The sequence below is a fragment of the Haematobia irritans genome, chromosome 2 (genome assembly GCF_050003625.1).
Source record: "Haematobia irritans isolate KBUSLIRL chromosome 2, ASM5000362v1, whole genome shotgun sequence".
Classification (NCBI taxonomy): Eukaryota; Metazoa; Arthropoda; class Insecta; order Diptera; family Muscidae; genus Haematobia; species Haematobia irritans.
Window position 1 is genome coordinate 209,427,034 of NC_134398.1, and position 18,544 is coordinate 209,445,577.

Consider the following 18,544-nt stretch of genomic DNA (forward strand, 5'->3'; position numbering starts at 1 on the left):
TTTATTCAACTCCTATAAAGGGTGATACGGTTAAAATTTGGTCAAGGGAAAACGCGTGTAAATCGGTGAAATCGTTTATTTAAAAAGTCAAATTAAATTTCTTTTTCAAGTTCAATTAGTATAAAATTCAGGAAAAATATTCAGTTAGGCTTTCGCTTTTCCAAATCCGAATTGCCGGGCCTCACGCTTGACACCTGCCATCAGATTTTGTACAGCCACCTTGTCCACCTTCTTCGCCGCAGAAAGCCAGTTTGCCTTGAACTGCTGCTCGTCCTTAGCAGCTTCTTTAGGTTCCGCTTGACAATAGTCCAGCATTTCTCAATTGGGCGGAGCTCTGACCTGTTGGGAGGGTTCTTGTTCTTGGGAACCACCTGCACGTTGTTGGCAGCGTACCACTCCATGGCCTTTTTACCGTAATGGCAAGATGCCAAATCCGGCCAAAACAGTACGGAACAACCAGTTTTCTTCAGGAAAGGCAGCAGACGTTTATTCAAATACTCTTTCACGTAAATTTCTTGGTTGACAGTCCCGGAAGCTATGAAAATGCTGCTTTTCAACCAACAGGTACAGATGGCTTGCCAAACCAGATATTTCTTTGCGAACTTTGACAGTTTTATGTGCTTGAAAATATCTGCTACCTTTCCCCTTCCTTTTGCCGTATAAAACTCCTGTCGCGGAAGCTGCTTGTAGTCGGCTTGGACGTAGGTTTCGTCGTCCATTACCACGCAGTCAAACTTCGTCAGCATCGTCGTGTACAGCCTCCGGGACCGCGCTTTGGCCGTCGTATTTTGTTTATCATCGCGATTTGGAATCACTACCTTCTTGTAAGTCGATAGTCCGGCTCGTTTTTTGGCTCTATGCACGGTTGTAGACGATACACCCAGCTTATTTGCGGCATCTCGGAGAGAGAGGTTAGGGTTTCGCTTGAAACTACCGGCAACTCTCTTTGTCGTCTCAGCGGCTTCCGGTTTCCCCCCGATCCAGACTTCCTGGCTGTCGACAAACGTTCCCCAAACACTTTAATTACATTTGTAACGGTTGATTTGGCAACTTTTAGCGATTTTGCCAGCTTTGCGTGCGAGTAGCTCGGATTTTCGCAATGCGCGAGCAAAATTTTGATACGCTGCTCTTCTTGCTTGGACGGCATTTTGACAACTGAAGAGTGAATTCCAAAATCAAAATAGGAGCAACATTATACACACACACACCTTCAAAATGAGGGGTGTTCAGGTTTTTTAAATGCAAAATTGAAAGAAATACGTCAAGTTTATATTGACCAAATTTTGACCGTATCACCCTTTATTAAATATTTTAAAAAATCCTGCTACATTGACCACCAAAAACACTCGTAGACATGAAAAATGGAAATCTTTGCCGACAATCTTATTGTATTTGTCGTCGCGGTAAAAATTTTGCGCCTATCGCTATGGTTATATTGACACACTAACTCAACAAATAAAAAGACATTGCATGTTTTATTCAACTTCAAAGTTGAATAATATTGAAAAAGACATTTTTTCCGACAAGTTTGTTTTATTTCATCGTCGCGGAAAAATGTTTCACTTGTCACCAGTGTTGCCAGTATTGCGGATTTTTTCCCAAATTGGGGATATTTTTTGGTGGATGGGGACAGAAATTTTAAGTTGGGGATTGGGGTGGGGAATTTTCACAAATTTTGGGATTTTAGTGGGGAATTTTCGAAACCTGTTCAGTATAATAATAAGATTATATGCATTTTTTACTTCTACATGCTTAAAAAAGTCTTAAAGAAGTGTAGAGAATCTTCAAAATATAAAAAAAAGTTTCCTCCCCTAATTCCACGGCATTTATTTGGATGCTCAAGAGCTACTTTACTATTTACTATTTTTCCTAAATTTGTTTACTATTGTGAAATTATTTCGTAAGGACTTATCTGCGTACATCACTGACTTGGAAAATATATCCCATACATACAGAATAGAGTTCATATCGGGACAACAATGCCCAACGATGACCCAATTTTATTTTTTAATGAGGGCTTGTATCGGATGATATTTTGAGCACCCGCCTCCTGGTTTTTGAAATCTTCATCTTTTTGTAACTCGAAAACTGGTATAACAAAAATTGCATATTTTTTCAATTTTTAATTTTTTACGGATTTTCTTATTTTTTTTTATTCCTACCTTATTTTTCCAAAAACTTACCAAAAATTTATTGGGGACTTTTGTGGGAAATTTTAAATTAAATTGGAGATTTTTAGGGATGAAAACGTTCCATTTTGGGGACAAGAACCCGGAAAATACTGGCAACACTGTCTATGGTCATAGACAAATTAGAAGAAGACGCAGTCTTGTCATAGCAAAACTCAAGCACCAGAGGACTCTGCCAACAAAATATCATGAAGTTTGCTTCGAGGTGTCTCTCAAATGTACTGCCGTTTGCGTCGGAAAAATATCACAACATTTGTGTTTTTCATAAATTTCTGAATTAAAAGCAAAACCAAAACGATTATAGAAAATTAAAATAAAACGTATGTGTATGATAAAGCGAATATCTATTATCGTTTTATGTGAATATTGCTGTTTTAATTTATTCCTGGGCAGAGCTGCTTTGGAAAAAATTGACAAATAAAACAATTTTTTTTTCATAGCCCTCTACACCTTGACATTTGTTTTCTCTTTATAAGAGCACAAGGCTTAATCTTATTATTCTCAATTATAGCTTTAAAAAAAAAGTAAACTTCACCCGTGACAATGTTACCCCATGGGAACATTGCCGTGACCAGGATTCGAACCTGGGTTACTACGGCCACAACGTAGGGTCCTAACCACTAGACGATCACGGCTATGTGAAGACTTGTTACTGTTGAAATTCGACAATGATCTTCTATTATGTACAAGCTAAACCTAATTAAATAGTGTAAATTAATTAAAAAGTCTTGCACTTTAAATTTAATCTTGCTAAAACGTGCTTAAATAGTGCATTTAATTACTAGTTACTCATCTCATTATTGTATACTTAAAACGTATATTAGTTGAAGTACCGTTATAATTTCACATAGCCGTGATCGTCTAGTGGTTAGGACCCTACGTTGTGGCCGTAGTAACCCAGGTTCGAATCCTGGTCACGGCAATGTTCCCATGGGGTAACATTGTCACGGGTGAAATTTATTTTTTAAAACAGTGAGAGAGGTGCGAAATAGTAAGATAATCTGCGGGGACAGTAATTAAGGAGTTTTATGAAGGACTATTTAAATATACGGTAAATATACAATTTTCTGAACCATGTGTCCTTTCTTCATTACATTTCAGATTTTCAGTTTACTATGAATAATGGATTTATATTTATAGTAATTTCTGTTTTACTATTAATAGTTTTTCTTATTTTCCAATGTGGGATTTAAAATTTTATATCAGTTCGAAATACGGAAAAAACAGATCTCACCCGTGACAATGTTACCCCTTAGGGACATTGCCGTGACCAGGATTCGAACCTGGGTTACTACGGCCACAACGTAGGGTCCTAACCACTAGACGATCACGGCTATGTGAAACCTTGTTCTACTACGTTTAAATTTTTAATATAAAGGTGGGTACTAAGTTCGAGTTCATCAACGAAAATCAAAAATAAAATAAAATAACTTTTTTTATTTTACTATAACTTGAAAGGAAATTATCCAAAGAAACAATAGAAACCGCTTAATTTATTTTAAATGACTTTAAAAAATAGCTCTAAAAAATGATTATTTTAGCGTGATAATGCAAAATTAATACCGGCCTTATAGTTTAACACCAATATTCAAAAAAGTTACCGTACACTTTAAATCTACTTTTACAATACAAATTCCTTCGATAAACTGCCAATAAATTGTTTTGAATATGGGCATAAATATACAGGTTTGCAAGATTTTTGAATTAGAATTTGGGGCTTATGTTAATACAAAATTATGCATAGAGGTAATGATTTTAGTTTTATTAAAATCTCATAGATTTTTAGTTTAAAAACGCTCACTTTTAATGTAAAGCAAAGCCGCTCAGATTACAAGATTATTTGTACAACTTTTTGGGGATTTTAGGTAAATATAGATAACACTTATCAGAGAATGAAACCGACCCATTTTTGTCGGAGGAGGATGACACTAAATTTTTGCCTCCGGTGGCTTGACGGCTATGTCGATACAATATTGTTTATTCGGCGGCGCACTATTATCCATTAAAGAATCATTTTGAAGTTTTCCGAGTTGTAATGAGATTAGTTGTACAATCAAATGGGTATTTCATTCAAATTTTCTGAGCTAAATTTTTGTAAAATTATTACAACAACTTGATACTAATTGATTGTAGGTGGAAGGTTCATAATTTTGGCAAAAAATATAACAATTATTAATAAATTTTTCTGATATAAATCAATATTTTTGATTAATTGGCGGCCATGGTAAAATATTTCCCAGGTAGTTGCAGTATTACAAAAAATAAAAACAAGAAAATTCAAGTACATCCAGTCAGTATTTTTTAGAAATTTAATGTTAGTAATGATATTACATATTTTCAATTTGTCTTGTTTATATTTCAATGTTAGTTACCAATAGTAACCTATGTAACCAGTAGTAACCTGAAGTGACCAGGCAATCATAATGCCTAGGGGTGATATAAAAAAAAGTGATGGCAACACTATCCTATTTTCACCCAAGGAATTAGAATAGATTTTAATTTGGGGACATGCCGCTAGTATTCCAACCACGGTTGCCACAGTTGGTAGATTTTTTCCAAAAATGGAAGTTTTATACTGTTATTCCTCTCCATCTATAAGGTATTTCACAATTTTTATACCCTGCGCCACACTGTGGAACAGGGTATTATAAGTTAGTGCATATGTTTGTAACACCCAGAAGGAGACGAGGTAGACACATGGTGTCTTTGGCAATAATGCTCAGGGTGGGTCTCTGAGTCGATATAACCATGTCCGTCTGTCCGTCTATCCGTCCGTCCGTCCGTCTGTCTGTGAACACATTTTTGTGATCAAAGTCTAGGTCGCAGTTTAAGTACAATCGACTTCAAATTTGGCACATGTGCCTGTTTTGGGTCAGAATAGAACCCTATTGATTTTGGAAAAAATTGGTTCAGATTTAGATATATCTCCCATATATATCTTTCGCCCAATATGCACTTATATGGATCCAGAAGCCAGCGTTTTATCCCGATTTGCTTGAAATTTTGCACGAGGAGCACAATTTGTAATATAGTCGAGTGTGCAAAATTTGATTGAAATCGGTTCAGATTTAGATATAGCTCCCATATATATCTTTTGCCCGATATGGACTTATATGGCCCCAGAAGCCAGAGTTTAGGCCCATTTTGGTTGAAATTTTGCACATGGAGAACAATTAGTAGTGTAGTCAAGTGTGCTAAATTTTATTGAAATCGGTTTAGATTTAGATATAGCTCCCATATATATCTTTTGCCCGATATTGACTAATATGGTCCTAGAAGCCAGAGTTTTGGCCCAATTTGGTTGAAATTTTGCACTAGAAGTACAACTAGTAGTGTAGTCATGTGTGCCAAATTTGGTTGAAATCGGTTTAGATTTAGATATAGCTCCCATATATAGCTTTCGCCCGATTTACACTCACATGACCACAGGGGTCATTTTTTTACTGCGATTTAGTTGAAATTTTGCACAGGGAGTATAATAAGCATTGTTGCTATACGTGCCACATTTGGTTGAAATCGTTCAGATTTAGGTATAGCTCCCATATATATGTTTTTCTGATTTCGACAAAAGTGGTCAAAATACGAACATTTCCCCTTTAAAATCGCCTCTGCTTAGTCGAAAAGTTGTAAACATTACTCTAATTTTCCTCTACTTCTAATACATATATTTCGAGCGATAAATCATAAATAAAAGTTTGTGAATTTTCCTTAAAATTGCTTCATATTTAAATCTCTCCCATATTTTTTTGCTATCATTGTGTTTCACCCTAGTGCATTAGCCGTCTTAAATTTTGAGTCTATAGAATTTGTATAAGTCTATCAAATTCTGTCCAGATCGAGTGATATTCAAATGTATGTATTTGGGACAAACCACTATATATTCAGCACCCAACGCATTTGACGGATGTTATATGGTATCGATTTGTTATATGGTATCGAAAATTTAAATCTACAAAGTGGTGCAGGGTATAATATAGTCGGCCCCGCCCGACTTTAGACTTTCCTTACTTGTTTATGTCTTTATTTTGCCAAAATAAACATTTGAAAAAATTTTCTATAAAAATAAAATTTTGACAAAATTTTCTATAGAAATAAAATTTTGATAAAAATTTCTATCGAAATAAAATTTTGACAAAATTTTCTATAGAAATAAATTTTGACAAATTTTTCTATAGAAATAAAATTTTAACAAAATTTTCTATAAAAATGAAAATTTGACAAAATTTTCTATAAAAATGAAAATTTGACAAAATTTTCTATAGAAATAAAATTTTGAAAAAATTTTCTATAGAAATAACATTTTGATAAAATTTTCTATAGAAATAAAATTTTGATAAAAATTTCTATCGAAATAAAATTTTGACAAAATTTTCTATAGAAATAACATTTTGAAAATATTTCCTATAGAAATAAAATTTTGACAAAATTTTCTATAAAAATAAAATTTTGACAACATTTTCTATAGAAATAAAATTTTGACAAAATTTTCTATAAAAATAAAATTTTATAAAAAAAAAAAATTCTATAGAAATAAAATTTTGAAAGAACTTTTGACAATATTTTTATAAAAATAAAATTATGACAAAATTTCTCATAAAAATAAAATTTTGATAAAATTTTCTACCTATTAGTTTTTTAGTTGATTTGTGGTCGACCTTTTGTTAGAATAATAAATTCATGTTTTTTCAAGCTCGAGGCCTTTCTACCGAAATAAAATATTGACAAAATTTTCAATAGAAATAAAATATTGACAAAATTTTCTATAGAAATAAAATTTTTACAAAATTTTCTATAAAAATAAAATTTTGACAACATTTTCTATAGAAATAAAATTTTGACAAAATTTTCTATAGAAATAAAATTTTATAAAAAAAAATTCTATAGAAATAAAATTTTGAAAGAAATTTTGACAATATTTTTATAAAAATAAAATTATGACAAAATTTCTAATAAAAATAAAATTTTGATAAAATTTTCTACCTATTAGTTTTTTAGTTGATTTGTGGTCGACCTTTTGTTAGAATAATAAATTCATGTTTTTTCAAGCTCGAGGCCTTTCTACCGAAATAAAATATTGACAAAATTTTCTATAGAAATAAAATTTTGACAAAATTTTCAATAGAAATAAAATTTTGACAAAATTTTCAATAGAAATAAAATATTGACAAAATTTTCTATAGGAATAAAATGTTAACAAAATTTTTTATAGACATAAAATTGACAAAATTTTCTATAGAAATAAAATTTTGACAAAATTTTCTAAAGAAATAAAATTTTGACAAAATTTTCTATAGAAATAAAATTTTGACAAAATTTTCTACAGAAATATATAAATAAAATTTTGACAAAATTTTCTATAGAAATATTTTTTTTAAAAATTTTCTCTAAAAGTAAAATTTTTACAAAATGTTCTATAGAAATAAATTTTTTTTTGACAAATTTTTTATAGAAATAAAATTTTGACAAAATTTTCTATAGAAATAAAATGTTGACAAAATTTTCTATAGGAATAAAATGTTAACAAAATTTTTTATAGACATAAAATTTTGACGAAATAGAAATAAAATTTTGACAAAATTTATATAGAAATAAAATGTTGAGAAAATTTTCTATAGGAATAAAATGTTAACAAAATTTTTTATAGACATAAAATTTTGACAAAGTTTTCTACAGACATACAATTTTGACAAAATTTTCTATAGAAATAAAATTTTGACAAAATTTTCTATAGAAATAACATTTTGAAAAAATTTTCTATAGATAAAATTTTGAAAAAATTTTCTATAGATAAAATTTTGACAAAATTTTCTATAAAAATAAATTTTGACAAAATTTTGTATAGAAATAAAATTATGACAAAATTTTTAATAAAAATAAAATTTTGATAAAATTTTCTACCTATTAGATTTTTAGTTGATTTGTGGTCGACATTTTGTTAGAAGAATAAATGCATGCTTTTTCAAGCTCGAGGCCTTTCTACCGAAATAAAAATTTGACAACATTTTCTATAAAAAAAAATTGACAAAATTTTCTAAAGAAATAAAATTATGAAACAATTTTCTATAGAATTAAAATTTTGACAAAATTTTCTATAGAAATAACATTTTGCAACTTTTGTGTTGTTTGGTAAAAAGTAGGTTATTTTTGGCCCAGTGGGACCCGTGATTCCAACGCGGATTTTTGGTCTTTCCATAAATGTGTAGGTAAAATATTTTTCCGCGACGACAAATACAATGAAATTGTCGGCAAAAATTTCCTCTTTTTTTCCCTGTTTCCGAGTATTTTCAATGTCAATATAGCAGTTTTCAATATTTACTATTGGAGTAGAATAAAAACTTGTAATATCTTGTTATTTGTTGAATGCCGATATTAACCCATTACACGCCAAGACCATTTTAAAAAAAATTTAATTCACTTAACTTCAGTTAAAAAAATATAAAAAAAAAACGTAAAAAAGAGACGTTGCCTAATTTCATTTATAAACAAAGTTCTGCGAGATTAAATGTTGCCAATTTTCCGTACTCAAGCGAGTTAGGGTTTCCATATGGATAATTTTCAAAAGAGAACTTTCGCTTTAAAAACAGAGAAAAAAAGTTTACAATAAAAAAATTCTTTATTAAATAATTAATAATTTTATTGATGTTAAAATTAAAATAATAATAGTTTCTAATGATAGAAACAACAAAATAAGTATATAAAAAACAAAAAGAATCACATTTTCTTAAAAAATAAACAAAATAAATTGACGACTACAACGTATTGGCGTATTTACATCGTATGTTCAATTAAATCTATTTCTAATTTTTACGCCGTACGTCGAAACGTTGCAATTGTGTTCCGGCCTTTAATTTGTCAACAGATTTAACCCAGTAAATAATTAGTGGCGAACAATTGTGGCGAATTCCTACTAAATAAATAAAATTCCATCAATCTAGAATTTTTTTTTTGAAATAGAGTACATAAAGAGCGCTGTTGGACATAAAAATACGGCACCAAAAAAAGGGAGTGAACAAAAAGATACGAACACAAAAAGAGAACATGTTCTCTTTAAAAGAGATATAATGGACAGCCTAAAGCGAGTACAATTGCAGGAAATGGGTTAATGTCAATGCAGTGCCAATAAGCCAGTCTGCCATGTGTTTATTATAGCCCGGTATGCTGCTCTTGTGAACATTCCTGTTATATACCGATAATGCAGTTTTGTGATGGGGGGAAACACAAAAAAATGTCCTTTATATTGTGTAAATTTCCTATCCTAAAATTTAGATTGCACTCTCCTTCATATTATATTAATATTTTTTTTTTCAGTGTACTTTCGAAACAATAAGATATACGAATTCATAGAGAAACTTAAAATAATATTCTTGTTTTCAATCGAAAAAAAAAATTAAGCAACTTTTGAAAACCAGTGCTATTAATGCATATTATTGCATTGAAGATAATTTGAAAGTATTGCATGTACCCATAAACAATGAATTGGAGCGGAATTAGCGAACAGCTCACAATTTTTGTGTGTCGTGTTATAGAGCAGGTTCAACAGCTGTTTGACTAAAGATTCTGTTACACTTCACATAGCCGTGATCGTCTAGTGGTTAGGACCCTACGTTGTGGCCGTAGTAACCCAGGTTCGAATCCTGGTCACGGCAATGTACCTATGAGGTAACATTGTCACGGGTGAAGTCATATTTTTTCAAATTTTTTGTTTTAGAATTTTTATGATATTTTAAACTAACTAACAATAAAAAAAGTTAATTTTTAGTGTTCCAAATAGAATTCCTACGAATTTCTGTGATGACGTATGTTAAAGTTACAAATACTGGGTATATTGGAAAATATACTTGTATCCTTATAGGTGGCGCTGAAGTATTATTGGAATGATGATGTGGTGTGGACATTGGCTAAATATAAATACATCACCATTTTTTAATACCTACTTAAAATTATTTAAATTAGTAATAAAACTTTGTTAGGATGTTTAATTTATATATAGTGGCAACAGTTGCAGGCACAAACAAATATGGAATAAGTTACAATTTCAAACAAATGGGCGCCATCTATCTAGTAGTTACTAATTTGCTTCCAGTGCTTAATGTTATAAATAAAATACATGTGTTTGTGCCAAAGGTTACCGATTAGCAGATATCAACACAAAGTGTCTTATAAAATTTTTTGTTCATTTTATTCATGCTAAGCCACAAATAATTTCAATTTTTTGTTATTTGATAGTAATGGATCAATAGCAGAGGTAGCAGAAGACCGAGTACCAAGTCAACCTCGATCGATTTTGTGGTATTATTTAAACAACAATTTTCCATTCACAGGGGTGGTGGAAGAGTTTGAATTTGTTCGTCCCTTTTCCTTATTTATTATTTATTTATTTATTTTCTACTTTTTATTCCTAAAATCCTTCCCACTAAAAATGTTCCACCCGTGACAAAGTTTCCTTGCAAGGAACTTTGCCGTGACCAGGATTCGAACCTGGGTTACTACGGCCACAACGTAGGGTCCTAACCACTAGACGATCACGGCTATGTGAAACTATGAGATTCCTCTGATTAATTTAAGACTTATTATTGTTGATTCATTGTTGTTGCCTTTTCAGTATTAATAATTAAAATTAAAATCAAACTAGTTTAAGGTAAATAATTTTTTATATTCACTCATTCCTAAAAACAAAAAAATAAATAAATTAGGAAATAATAAATTTAATCGTAATGTACTGCAATCAAAAAGCAAATTTAAATAAAATATTTAATCGCGTTGTAGTAGAATTTCACGTAGCCGTGATCGTCTAGTGGTTAGGACCCTACGTTGTGGCCGTAGTAACCCAGGTTCGAATCCTGGTCACGGCAATGTTCCTACGGGGTAACATTGTCACGGGTGAGATTCGTTTTTAAGGAATAACATTGAGATGACAACAACTGAGAAAATAGTTCCGCGCTCTTATAGATAATAATCGAGAGGTAGCAGGGATGGAAAATGCAGTAACAACTACCCCAGTACTATTTTAATACTTTTTCACCCTGGTTAGTACCGTAGTACCCCCGCGAATGATTTAGTACCTTTTCTGCATACAGTTTTGGTACAATAGTTTTGACAAAATATTTTAATATTTTGAGAAATTCTTCAAAAAATTTATTTGCTAACGGTCATTCACAAATTTAGCAAACCAGACAAGTGCATGTGAAAAAATTATCGGTTTTGTAAAAACCAGAGCCAAAAACACGATTTCTTGAATTTCAAGAATGTTTGTATCGAATTCTTGAGACAAAACTAATCTACCAACATTTGGAGAAAATCTTACCAAAAACTACCAAAAAAAAAATATTATTTTGCAAAAATTTATTTCTTCAGAAAGTTTTGTCAAAATGTTATTTCTATAGAAAATTTCGTCAAAATATTATTTTGTTTTTAGTCAACATTTTTTTCTATCGAAAATTTTGTCAAAACTTTATTTCTATAGAAAATATTGTCAAAATATTATTTCTATAGAAAATTTTGTCAAAATTTTATTTTTATTGCAAATTTAGTAAAAATTTTATTGCTATAGAAAATTTTGTTAAAATTTTATTGCTATAGAAAATTTTGTTAAAATTTTATTTCTATAGAAAATTTTGTAAAAAAATTATTTCTATTGCAAATTTAGTTAAAATTTTATTGCAATAGAAAATTTCGTCAAAATTTTATTTCTATAGCAAATTTCGTTAAAATTTTATTTCTTTAGAAAATTTTGTCAAAATTTTATCTCTATAGAAAATTTCGTCAAAATTGTATTTCTATAGAACATTTTGTCAAAATTTTATCCTTATAGAAAATTTTGTCAAAATTTTATTTCTATAGAAAATTTTGTCAAAATTTTATCTCTATAGAAAATTTCGTTAAAATTTTATTTCTTTAGAAAATTTTGTCAAAATTTTATTTCTATAGACAATTTTGTTAAAATGTTATCTCTATAGAAAATTTTGTCAAAATTTTATCTCTATAGAAAATTTTGTCAAAATTTTATATCTATAGAAAATTTTGTCAATATTTTATCTCTATAGAAAATTTTGTCAAAATTTTATCTCTATAGAAAGTTTTGTCAAAATTTTATCTCTATAGAAAATTTTGTCAAAATCTTATCTCTATAGAAAATTTTGTCAAAATTTTATCTCTATAGAAAATTTTGTCAAAATTTTATATCTATAGAAAATTATGTCAAAATTTTATCTCTATAGAAAATTTTATCAAAATTTTATCTCTATAGAAGATTTTGTCAAAATCTTATCTCTATAGAAAATTTTGTCAAAATTTTATCTCTATAGAAAATTTTGTCAAAATTTTATCTCTATAGAAAATTTCGTTAAAATTTTATTTCTTTAGAAAATTTTGTCAAAATTTTATTTCTATAGACAATTTTGTTAAAATTTTATCTCTATAGAAAATTTCGTAAAAATTTTATTTCTATAGAAAATTTTGTCAAAATTTTATTTCTATGCAAATTTAATTAAAATGTTATTGCTATAGAAAATTTCGTCAAAATTTTATTCCAGTAGAAAATTTTGCCAAAATTTTATCTCTATAGAAAATTTCGTTAAAATTTAATTCCTATAGAACATTTTGTCAAAATTTTATTCCTATAGAAAATTTTGTCAAAATTTTATCTTTATAGAAAATTTCGTTAAAATTTTATTCCTATAGAAAATTTCGTCAAAATTTTATTTCTATACAAAATTTTGTCAAAATTTTATCTCTATAGAAAATTTCGTCAAAATTTTATTTCTATAGTCAAATTTTATCTCTATAGAAAATTTCGTTAAAATTTAATTCCTATAGAACATTTTGTCAAAATTTTATTCCTATAGAAAATTTTGTCAAAATTTTATCTCTATAGAAAATTTCGTCAAAATTTTATTTATGTAGAAAATTTTGTCATAGTTTTATCTCTATAGAAAATTTTGTTAAAATTTTATTTCTTTAGAAAATTCTGTCAAAATTGTATCTCTATAAAAAATTTCGTTAAAATTTTATTCCTATAGAAAATTTCATCAAAATTTTATTATTTCTTTAGAAAATTTCGTCAAAATTTTATTTCTTTAGAAAATTTCGTCAAAATTTTATTTCTATAAAAAATTTTAGCAAAATTTTATTTATATAGAAAATTTTGTCAAAATTTTATCTCTATAGAAAATTTCGTTAAAATTTTATTTCTTTACAAAATTCTGTCAAAATTGTATCTCTATAGAAAATTTCGTCAAAATTTTATTCCTATAGAAAATTTCGTCAAAATTTTATTTCTATACAAAATTTTGTCAAAATTTTATTTATGTAGAAAATTTTGTCAAAATTTTATCTCTATAGAAAATTTTGTCAAAATTTTATTTATATAGAAAATTTCGTCAAAATTTTATCTCTATAGAAAATTTCGTTAAAATTTAATTCCTATAGAACATTTTGTCAAAATTTTATTCCTATAGAAAATTTTGTCAAAATTTTATCTCTATAGAAAATTTCGTTAAAATTTTATTCCTATAGAAAATTTCGTCAAAATTTTATTTCTATACAAAATTTTGTCAAAATTTTATCTATATAGAAAATTTCGTCAAAATTTTATTTCTATAGAAAATTTTGTCAAAATTTTATTTCTTTAGAAAATTCGTTAAAATTTTATTTTATTCCAAATTTAGGCAAAAATTTATTAGTATAGAAAATTCAGTCAAAATTGTATTTCTTCAGAAAATTTTCTTTAAAATTTTATTTCTATAGAATATTTCGTCAAAATTTTATTTCTATAGAAATGTTTGTCAAAATTTTATTCCTATACAAAATTTAGTCAAAGTTTTATTTCTATAGAAAATTTTGTTAAATTTTAATTTGTATAGAAAATTTTGTAAAATTTTTATTTCTATAGAAAATTTTGTCAAAACTGTATTTCTATGGAAAATTTTGTCAAAATTTTATCTCTATAGAAAATTTTGTCAAAATTTTATTTCTATTGCAAATTTTGTCAAAATTTTATTTTATTGCAGCGTTTTTCTTGTAAAACGCTGTGTTTTTTGAACAAAAAAATTGTGCAATAATTTTGCAAATATTTATTTATAATACATTTTCGTACGAAAACGTGAAAATATATGAAGAAAATTTTATTGTGAATATTTTTGCAAATATTACAAACATACAGATTTTCCACAATGAAAGCAACATCTACACCCACAAAGAAATTTTGCTGAAATCGATACCATTTGTTATTGATAATGAAATATATTCGTATGGTTTTAAAATATAAATATACTTGTTCACTGGTTCATAACCATTTTTTCTCGTGTAAATATGCATTGATATGATATGGAAGTAATATCGATTTTTCGAACCATAACCGCAAAAGGTTCATATGTCCTAAATATATTTAGGATCGTATTATAATAATAACTTGCGAACGATAAATATAGATAGGAAGATAGGTAGGATATAAAATCGTATCAGAAGAAGTAGATACATTTCAATACAGACTGCTGCTTTACAAAAATGAGACTTACTTTTGTCTCATCATCAAATCCGTGATAGTACGCCATGACCAGGAATCGAACCTGGCTTACTACGTTATATAACATAGAGTCCTGACCACTGGACGATCATGGCTAAATGTAATCACGTTAGATGATTACAAAAATGTAATTGTTAAATGTAATACTCTTATTGTTAAAACAATACAGGTAACTCTCGTATAATGCAGAATACTGAAATACAACAAGAGAATAATTTCACAATAACACCAGATGACAAATCTCATCATCATATGACCATAATGTTTTTAAAACTGTTTACGACTTGATTCTGCTTGACATACTGGTATTTTTTTGAATTCGACGGCACTTCTGAGTCGTATACGACTCACCACAGTTGTATACGATATCCAAAACTCGTCGCAAAAGCGTCGACACTATTGAGAAGATGTACCACGTCAAGTCATTTTAGATAAATTTAGAACGAAGCCAATAAGAGCCCCTTCAAAGTGTTAGACAAAGTTCATTTAGGTTAGATTAGGTATAGTGACAGCCCGACATTTCAGGCTCACTTATACTTTCAGTCCATTGTGATACCATAGTGGTGAATTTCTCTCTTATCACTGAGTGCTACCCGATTTTATGTTAAGCTCAATGACAAGTGTATTTTAAGAGAATTGCAAAAGAATCATAGTAGTAAAGTTTATTAATGTTTATTAATTGGGATAAAAATTTAAGATTTAGTACCTTTTGTGTGCCGATATCAGATTTATTGTACACTACTTTATATATTAATATTTCGAGAAAGTCTTTAACAAACTTATTTGCTAATAGTCTTTTACAAATTTGCCAAAACCGAGAAGTTTACGCTTCCACAAGAATATTTTCTAGATTAGAAGTTATCGACAGCGTACTAAAATAGTGCGAACCATTACATTCACACATAAGAAGTTATCGACAGCGTACTAAAATAGTGCGAACCATTACATTCACGGTCGAAACTTGAGACAAAAACAATCTACCAACATTTGGAGAAAATGCTACCAAAATCTACCAAACAAAATATTACAGTATTCCCTCGATTTACGTCGTGATTGGTTCCGGAATTTGACGACGTTAATCGAAACGACTTAAACCGAATTAAAAATTGCTCATACTTACTTCGTAAATCGAGGGATTACTGTATTTTGCAAAAATATTGTTAAAATTTTTTATTTCTATAGAAAATTTTGTCAAAATTTCATTCCAATAGAAAATTTTGTCAAAATTTTATATCTATAGATAAAATTTTTCAAAATTTTTTATATATAGAACATTTTGTCAAAATTTTATTTCTATAGAAAAATTTGTCAACATTTTATTTCTGTAGAAAATAAAATTAAAAAAAAAAATAAAATTAAAATTTGGAGAAAATGCTACCAAAAACTACCAAACAAAATATTACAGTATTCCCTCGATTTACGTCGTGATTGGTTCCGGAATTTGACGACGTTAATCGAAACGACTTAAACCGAGTTAAAAATTGCTCATATTTACTTCGTAAATCGAGGGATTACTGTATTTTGCAAAAATATTGTTAAAATTTTTTATTTCTATAGAAAATTTTGTCAAAATTTCATTCCAATAGAAAATTTTATATCTATAGATAAAATTTTTCAAAATTTTTTATATATAGAACATTTTGTCAAAATTTTATTTCTATAGAAAAATTTGTCAACATTTTATTTCTGTAGAAAATAAAATTAAAAAAAAATAAAATTAAAATTTGGAGAAAATGCTACCAAAAACTACCAAACAAAATATTACAGTATTCCCTTGATTTACGTCGTGATTGGTTCCGGAATTTGACGACGTTAATCGAAACGACGTAAACCGAATTAAAAATTGCTCATACTTACTTCGTAAATCGAGGGACAACTATATTTTGCAAATATATTATTAAAATTTTGATTTCTATAGAAAATTTTGTTAAAATTTTATTTTTATAGAAAATTTTGTCAAAATTTTATATCTATAGATAACATTTTTCAAAAAATTTTATATATAGACAATTTTGTCAAAATTTTATTTCTATAGAAAAATTTGTCAAAATTTTATTTCTGTAGAAAATTTTATCAAAATTTCATTCCAATAGAAAATTTTGTCAAAATTTTATTTCAATAGAAAATTTTGTCAATTTTTATACCCTGTGCCACACTGTGGAACAAGGTATTATAAGTTAGTGCATATGTTTGTAACACCCAGAAGGAGACGAGATAGACACACGGTGTCTTTGGCAATAATGCTCAGGGTGGGTCCCTGAGTCGATATAACCATGTCCGTTCAGATTTAGATATAGCTCCCATATATACGTTTTTCTGATTTCGACAAAAATGGTCAAAATACCAACATTTTCCTTATTAAATCGCCACTGCTTAGTCGAAAAGTTGTAAAAATTACTCTAATTTTCCTAAACTTCTAATACATATATCGAGTGATAAATCATAAATAAACTTTTGCGAAGTTTCCTTAAAATTGCTTCAGATTTAAATGTTTCCCATATTTTTTTACTAAAATTGTGTTCCACCCTAGTGCATTAGCCAACTTAAATTTTGAGTCTATAGATTTTGTAAAAGTCTATCAAATTCTGTCCAAATCGAGTGATATTTAAATGTATGTATTTGGTACAAACCTTTATATAGCACCCAACACATTTGACGGATGTGATATGGTATCGAAAATTTAGATCTACAAAATGGTGCAGGAAATAATATTGTCGGCCCCGCCCGACTTTAGACTTTCCTTACTTGTTTTCTTATCACAATGGACTGAATAGTCTAAGTGAGCCTGATACATCGGACTGTCATCTAACCTTCTTTTGGAAAATTTTGTCAACATTTTGATTTCTATAGAAAATTTTGCCAAAATTTTGATTTCTATAGAAATTTTTGTAAAAATTTTATTTCAAAATTTTATTTCTGATGAAATTTATTGATACATCGGACTGTCACCTAACCTTCTTTTGGAAAATTTTGTCAACATTTTGATTTCTATAGAAAATTTTGCCAAAATTTTGATTTCTATAGAAATTGTTGTAAAAATTTTATTTCAAAATTTTATTTCTGATGAAATTTATTTTTTGTCAAAATTTTATTTCTATAGAATATTTTGTCAAACTTTTATTGCTGTTGAAAATTTTGTCAAAATTTTATTTCTAATGAAAATTTTGTTAATTTGTATTTGTGGTGCAAATTTTGTTAATTTTTTTTGTAGAAAGTTTTGTCAAAATTTTATTTCGGTAGAAAATATTTTCAAAATTGTATTTCTATAGAAAATTTTGTCAAAAATTTATTTGTATTTATCTACAGAAAATGTATGAAATACCATGAATTCTACGAATCTACCAAACCGTGATTACAATACTACTGTAGTCTTTGTAAGCGGATATAAAACTAAAACAAAATATTCAAAATTGAGGAGTTGAAAAACAAAATTTTATTTTCTTTAAAAATCAGTTTAAAGGTGGTCTTGACAATAATCTTCCAATGGATTTTTTGTTGAAATTTATTGAAAAGTACTTTTTCGCTCAAAAAAAAACCCTTTTTATACTTTCTTAAAAATTATATTTGCCATACCTGCCATGGTACAACTTCTCAATAGTGATGGCACTTTTGCGACGAGTTTTGGATATCGTATACGACTGTTGGGGCTTCTCAGAAGCGTCTTCATATACAAAAAATGTTGGCAGGGTTCATGTATTTGTTTTCATATTTCATTGTATGTTAAACAAAAGTTTTATAAAAAAAAAATTGAATAATATATGAAATACTAAAGAACTTCGCATGAACCAAGTGTATTTTGTAAAATATTGGAATAGGTGTTTCGTAAGTCAAC

General features: G+C 28.2%; 6 non-coding genes across 6 annotated transcripts; 3 read left to right on the plus strand and 3 right to left on the minus strand.

The window, feature by feature from the left end:
* Positions 1-2,752: 2,752 nt before the first annotated feature.
* Positions 2,753-2,824, minus strand: TRNAH-GUG (transfer RNA histidin (anticodon GUG)). Its single transcript has one exon. It is a non-coding gene; the product is annotated as a tRNA-His (tRNA).
* A 215-nt stretch (positions 2,825-3,039) lies between these two features.
* On the plus strand, positions 3,040-3,111 carry TRNAH-GUG (transfer RNA histidin (anticodon GUG)). The gene has a single exon. It is a non-coding gene; the product is annotated as a tRNA-His (tRNA).
* Positions 3,112-3,451: 340 nt separating this feature from the next.
* On the minus strand, positions 3,452-3,523 carry TRNAH-GUG (transfer RNA histidin (anticodon GUG)). Its single transcript has one exon. It is a non-coding gene; the product is annotated as a tRNA-His (tRNA).
* Positions 3,524-9,763: 6,240 nt separating this feature from the next.
* On the plus strand, positions 9,764-9,835 carry TRNAH-GUG (transfer RNA histidin (anticodon GUG)). Its single transcript has one exon. It is a non-coding gene; the product is annotated as a tRNA-His (tRNA).
* Positions 9,836-10,646: 811 nt separating this feature from the next.
* Positions 10,647-10,718, minus strand: TRNAH-GUG (transfer RNA histidin (anticodon GUG)). Its single transcript has one exon. It is a non-coding gene; the product is annotated as a tRNA-His (tRNA).
* Positions 10,719-10,969: 251 nt separating this feature from the next.
* TRNAH-GUG (transfer RNA histidin (anticodon GUG)) lies at positions 10,970-11,041 on the plus strand. Its single transcript has one exon. It is a non-coding gene; the product is annotated as a tRNA-His (tRNA).
* Positions 11,042-18,544: the final 7,503 nt, after the last annotated feature.